The sequence below is a fragment of the Pinus tabuliformis genome, chromosome 4_1 (assembly GCF_031772625.1).
Source record: "Pinus tabuliformis cultivar Carrire ecotype Pingquan chromosome 4_1, CPIR1, whole genome shotgun sequence".
Classification (NCBI taxonomy): Eukaryota; Viridiplantae; Streptophyta; class Pinopsida; order Pinales; family Pinaceae; genus Pinus; species Pinus tabuliformis.
The window spans coordinates 165,557,337-165,564,479 of NC_142303.1; positions in this window are offsets into that span (position 1 = coordinate 165,557,337).

Consider the following 7,143-nt stretch of genomic DNA (forward strand, 5'->3'; position numbering starts at 1 on the left):
GATGTTGCTTGTACTTATAATTGGCTTAGTCTAATATGTCATGGACCTGTTGGAAGATATGATAAATGCACTCAATGAAGATGTTAGCCCTGTCAGATTTAGCCTGGACATGAGCCAAATATTCCTGAGTAGCTGCAAATGGTATGGCCACATTAATGGGACATAGTGGTTGGAATCCTAATCCCACCTGAAAGGCATTGTGGCCACTTGAGGTATGGAGAGATATGTTGTAATTGTGCTGGAAATAAGGGATGCTTTCATCCCATGTGCGTGGATGCTTTGAGTTGTACATAGGAAGAATGTGCACGATCATTCTGTTGATGACCTCTATTTGGCCATCAATTTGGGGGTGGAAGGCTGTGGACTTAGTGAGCTTGGTATCCAACATCAACCAGAGGCTTGACCAAAATGTATTCGGGAACTTGTTGTCCCAATATTATATAATGGACTGTGGGATCCCAAAGTGTATCCACACTCATTCAAAGAAGAGCTTAACAATGGCTTTTGTTGTGATACTCTTCTTACAGGTCACTAGAATGGCCATCTTAGAGAATTTGTCGACGATGACAAAAACACAGCCATTTCCATGCTCAGTATAAGGAAGGTCTGACATGTAATCCATGGAGATGGATCCCAAAGGCTGACTAGGATTAGGTAGAGGAGTATATATGCCTTTATTCTTCTTGATGGTCGGTTTGGAAATGGTGGAAGCAGTGCAGGATGTGATGTACTTCCCAACATCATGTCGAAGGTTAAGCTAACAAATATACTTCTGCAACACTGCCACTGTTTTCTCTACTCGAAAATGTCTAGTGACTTGACTATAGTGCACCTCCCAAATCATCGTGGAACTCTCACTTGAAGGAACAAAGAGGTGTCCAAGGTGGCATAATAGTGCACCTTGGAGGTGAAAATCAGGGACTTGCTTGCCTTCTAGGAGCATCTGGTATGTGTTATCAAATTTTGGATTGCTCTTGTAAAGATGCAGCCACCCCGAAGTCTCGTGTCCACAAGAGTTGAGCACAGTGGTCAACGCCATGACCAGTGATCAGCTGAAGCAATCTGCAACATTATTGGTGCTTCCCTTATTATACTTAATGTTCAAATGGAAATTTTGTAGGTATGTGGACCATTTCTGATGGAGATCATTCTGCAACTTTCCTTGTGTCTGTATGAACTATAGGGGTCAGTGGTCTATGTGGATGATCATTTGCTTCCCTGGAATGTAATTCTTCCATTTTAGGTAGGCTTGCAAAATGGAATACCTCCTTGTTATAGGTGGGATACTTTCAGACTATTTGAAAGTGTCTCACTGCAATATGCCACTAGATGCCCCTGTTGAGTAAGAACTCCACCAATAGCACAGTTAGAGGCATCTGTCTCAATCTCAAATAGTTGTTGCAAGTCTGGTAATGTGAGCACTAGTGTAGAGCACCGACAATTTTTTAACTTTGAAAACACCTTCTCTTGGGATTCAGACCAAAATAAATTTTCTTTCGCTCCACCCTTGGTGAATTGACTCAAAGGCCAAGTGATATGAGAGAACCTAAACACAAACCTACGATAGAAAACGACAAGACCCAGAAAGATGCAGAGCTTTGTTAGAGTGGTTGGGGCTAGCCAATTCTGAATAACTTGTATCTTGGTTGGGTCCACATGCATACCCCACTCATCAATGATGTACCCCAGATATTGAACCTGGGTCAGACTAAAAGTGCATTTCTCCAAATTGGCACAAAATTTGTGCTGTCGTGGGGTTTGGAGGACCTGTCGAATATGGTTGAGGTTCTCTTCCCAAATCTGGCTGAAGATGAAGATGTCATCAAAATACACTACCAAGAATGAGTTGGTGAAGGGTCACAAGATTTCATCCATGAGCCTCATGAAGGTTGCGGGGGAATTCATCAACCTAAAAGGCATGACACACCATTCGAAAAGACCCTCCTTGGATTTGAAGGTAGTCTTCCACACATCGGAGGGTTCAATTGGTACCTAATGATAACTAGACTTCAAGTCAATCTTGCTGAAATATTTCTAGACAATGATCTTATTTAGTGCCCAATATTCAATACAAATTCTCCAGGTCCAGTCCTTCTTCTATACCAACATGATCGGGCTCCCAAAGGGTGTTGAACTTGGCCTGATATGATCTTTCTGTAACAACTCCTAAATTTTCCTCTTGATTTCATTGTTCTCCAAAACTGAGTGTTGATAGATCAAACCATTTGGTAGTGGCACGCCCAGGGTCATATCAATGGAGTGCCTGACCTAATAATGTAGGGGTACCCTTATGCGTGAGGTGAAGATGTCCTTGTACTCCTCCACGACCTTCTCCATCTGCTGTTGCCATGCGGAGGAGCCATCTGGAGGCTGTGGATGTGGTCACATTCTTCTTCTTGCCCCGAGGGTGAACATAAGGAAGACAATTTTCCTGGTCTAGGAAATCATCTTACTGCATTTCTTCACAAAGATCAAAGAGATGGCGATAGGTGGTGCTACCTCCGGTATCATGTATAACCTATTTCCCAAAGAAATAAGAACAACATGAGGCCTAGACTCATACATAACATGATGCTTCCACAAGTATGGTTGGCCTAATAATACATCACAAAGTTCAAGAGGGAAATATCACAGAATACCTCATTTGTGAAGGGCTTGATGCTGTAGGGAAGGTGACACTATTGGATGACATGGAGATCTCATCCTTGGTGAAGCCACCCGATGGTGTACGATTGTGGATGTGGTATGGTCAGTAGGCCCAACCACTTCATGACCTCTACTGAAATGAGGTTCTTTTGAATTTTTTTATCGAAAATGAACTGCAACAGAGAACCCTTAACCCATGTCTGTGAGTGGAAGAGTTGCTCCCCCTTCTCTATATCTTCGGGCTCAATCTTTTGGATCTTGGTTGTGGAAAAAGTAGCATTGGTCTCTGTATCGATAATATGCTTCCCCTTGTCATTCCCCTTTTTGGGGTTGTGACTCAGAGTCAGAACATGCATCTGATTCGAAAGCCTTCCACTCGGCCACCAGTGACTGGTTGGATTGACACTCACTTATGTTGTGAGTGGGGATCTTCTTGAACTCTGACCATTTCCTTGGGTCCTTGTTTGTCTTGGTGGCGTTGTTCTTTTCTTGGAGCTTCGGAGTGTTTACCTAAGTTACCCCGCCTTGGCTTTATCCTTTGTTCTGTGGTTTGGGGGTACCTTTCCCTTACTTCGAATTTACAGATCCAAAGTATTGCTTCTTCTGTTTAAATTTCTGCTTAGGGGTGATTTTAGGGGCGAATGTTCGCCCTTTGGCGAAATTAAGGGGTTTTAAATTTTTAGTGGGCAAATATTTTGTATCATAGTACATTTTTACAAATCACCTCAAACAGCCCACCTTATTTTAAGGGAGAGGGTAAAAAAGGTAAATTTAGCCCTTGAAATTAGGAGTTACAACCTTCCATTCGCCCATTTTCAAGAATAGGTTTTATTTAAGTGAATCCTATGGGCCAAAGGCCCAAATACCATATTTATAAAAGAGGTATGGTAAATTAATAAAAATATAAATAGATGAGAGGTATGGTAAATAAATAAAGCATTTTTTATATTTACTCCATAAGTCACCTTATATACATGCAAGGGTGTAAACAAATAAAAATATAAGTAAAGTGGAGGTATGGTAAATAAATAAAATGTCTTTTTATACTTACTCAAAAGGTATGGTAAATAAATAAAAATATAAATAAACTAGACGCATGGTAAATAAATAAAACCTCTTTTTATATTTAGTCCATAACCCTCATTCTATTTATGAAGGCTCAAGAAAGAGGTTTTATTTAAGTGAATCCTATGGGCCAAATACCATATTTGTAAAAGAGGTATGGTAAATTAATAAAAATATAAATAAGCTAGACGTATGGTAAACAAATAAAACATTTTTTTATATTTACTCCATAAGTCACCTTGTATTTATGAATGGTATGGTAAATTAATAAAAATATAAATAAACGAGAGGTATGGTAAACAAATAAAACATTTTTTTATATTTACTCCATAAGTCACCTTATATTTATACTATGGGACAAATACCATGGACTAGATTGTTATTAATACCATGCAAAAAAACATTATTAACCCAAATATTAGTATTAATAAAAATAAAAATGGCACATGGTATTGACCCATGGTATTCACCAAAATGGCACATGGTATTGACCCACGGTATTCACCAAAATGGCACATGGTATTGACCCATGATATTCACTTGGAATGTAGCCTATTTAAATGGGGGAATTAAACCAGCATAGATCCATCTTTACTCTGGATCTATTAACCCCCGAAAGGTATCAAATATCGTGATATGCAAACTAGCATAGAGTGAAAAATATTTGATCCGATCAAGAGTAAAAATGGATGTTGTAATTTAATGTATGTTAAACATTTTAGCTTGGTTAAAATAAAAATAAAATAAAAATCAACTATTAATTTTATTAATTTTTATAGATTACTAATAGTAATTTTTAAGCTCCAGGTTTATGATAACCCATGGTATTGACCCATGGTATTCATGTGAGCATAGACTATTTTAAGTGGAAATTCTATCTTAGATCCATCTTAATTCTGGGTCTACCAAGTGCTCAGAGGGATAAATAGATTTCAGTGGAGTTAAGATGGATATAGGTTGGTTTTTATGATAATGAAGATATTAAATAGACTTAGGAAATTATATTGTAAAAACATCTTAAGGTGAATGGTTAAAGCATAGACATTGGACAAGTATATTTGTATACTTCTGTTTTAAACTGAAACAAATCTAGGGCTAAAAGGAATGGATTGATTGCACTGGTCATCCTTCTATAACTTTCCAACATATGCTGGAGTAAATAGATTGTAATTTGGGTAATTTTTCTAATTGCAAACGGGAACATACTTGTGTATTGGCAGGGTGGTTACGAGGTCCCTAGAAGTGGAGTAAACAGATTGTAATTTGGGTAATTTTTCTAATTGCAAACAGGAACATACTTGTGTATTGGTAGGGTGGTTACGAGGTCCCTAAAAGTGATGAATTTGAATTTTTCTTGGTTTTATATATAGTATTAGGTTTTTTCTCATGCTTTCTGTGAATGGCACGGGTGAATTTTATCCTACACCCACTAGGTTATCGATATGTAATTTCGGTAATTTTGATTTCAAAAGATATTTTAAAGAAATGCAATGATTTCATTTGTGTATTCAATAAACACAAGATTTTATAATTGAGTAAAATATTCGCCATGCCTGGTGAGAGATTCGCCAAAAACTTATATATACATATCATATTATTGATAAAATCGCCTTCCATTTTTCCTATATACCATGGAGATTCGCCCATTTATTATACATGTAAATTTTGGGGGGGTTCTTAAAATTTTCCCTGTTTCTGCTTGACCTTGACAATGTATTGATAGGTGGCGCCAAGCAAGGATATGTCCATGAATTCCATCTGATCTTGGATGTACTTGTGTAAATAGTCATGGTACATGAGTATCAAATGCCTTTCAGAATCCTTGATACCCAACTTCGTGTGAAGGGTATGAAAAATATTTTTGAACTCCAACACTTCTTGGTCCCATCTGTGCCGTAGCATGGTCCACGTTATGTATTTATCTTCATAGATCCAGACGAGGTAATATTATTCCTTGATGGCATCTCAAAAATAATTCCAAGTGGGTGCAGTTAAAAACAACGAGGGTTCCCTGTCGTCCTTCTGTTCACTATAGGTTTCCCATCAATCCTTGACATGGGGGCGACTTTGAGAAGTGAAAATTTAATCCTTTTCTGATTGGAAAAGTCATGAACTGGAAAATATCCTTCCAATAGATTTAACCATTTATATATGGCGTCCATGTTTATTTGGCCTTCAAATATGGGAATGTCAAAGTTAACTTGTACCTTAAAGGGAGTGGCACCTCTAGATTGGCTGTTGGATGAAGATGTGTCGCGTGTGGGTAGTCACCAAAGGATCTGGACAAAGTTATCCATCATCACGTTCCTCCATCGCATGAGGGATTCTTCAAGCAATATTTTGAAAGGATCTTATGCTCCCTCATATTTATTTTCTTCTGCCATGGGAGGCCATTTGGATTTGCGGGGCTGATCTTAGAAAGGGTCAACTAATTCGAGCCCTAAATCTTTATACCTTGACCTCGTTTGGGACATGTAAAGAAAAACATAGAAAGAGCAGACCGCTTTGATACCATTGATACAAAATTATACATAAATGAAACAAAATACAAATGCAAACATAAACATACAGATGCAACATAAATAAAACTTCATTTCATTAATATCAAATAATTGAAATATGCCTACATACATAATGAAAGTAAACTAGCTTGGGCAATGGTAGCTTATCTCTGAGAAGAGATGTGGTGGCTACCTCTGAACTGTTTTACAATGAGGTTCTAGGGCATTTGTATTATTGAACAAGAAGGGAAAAACCTAATCAGCGAAAACCCTAACCCCAGGAGATGGAATGACAAGAGTTTGTGGGCCTCGTTAGGGTTAGTTGGGTAGCCAATTTATCGGCGTTGTAACTTCGTCATATGATCTCCGTTTGGCATGTATGATCCCTCATTATAAATATCTATCTGAGTACTAAAATATTTCTAGAATTCCCCTTCCTACGACTATAGACCTACTGCAGATCTCATAAAAATTCCGTTTAGGGGGCCAAAATAGCTATGAAAGTTCAAGACCTGAAAAAATGCTAAAAATAGTAAATGCTACTATAATCAAGGAAACAGATGAAACCAACTTGAGGTTTAGGTGAAATAGGTGGGTGGCCACCAATATCCACTTGGATTAGGAAGTATTATATATGAAGGACTTCTCTAGAGATTCCTTGTCTACTTTGGCTATCCTATGGATTTCACTATGGTCAAGCATGATGAGTTTGGAATGGCCAGACCCATCTTTCCCTCTGGAGTTCACTGTTGACAAATATTTAGAGTGATGGAAAAAATTAGTGGAAAACCTATTTAAAGTGTTAAGGGGCATGATTGAAATTTTTAATAGAATACCTTGGAAAAGGAAAAGTAGGCCAATTTCAAATTATTGAAGAAATACTATGAGTGGCTTCATGTCAAAATGGATAAAAAAATGGTAAGTTTCAAAT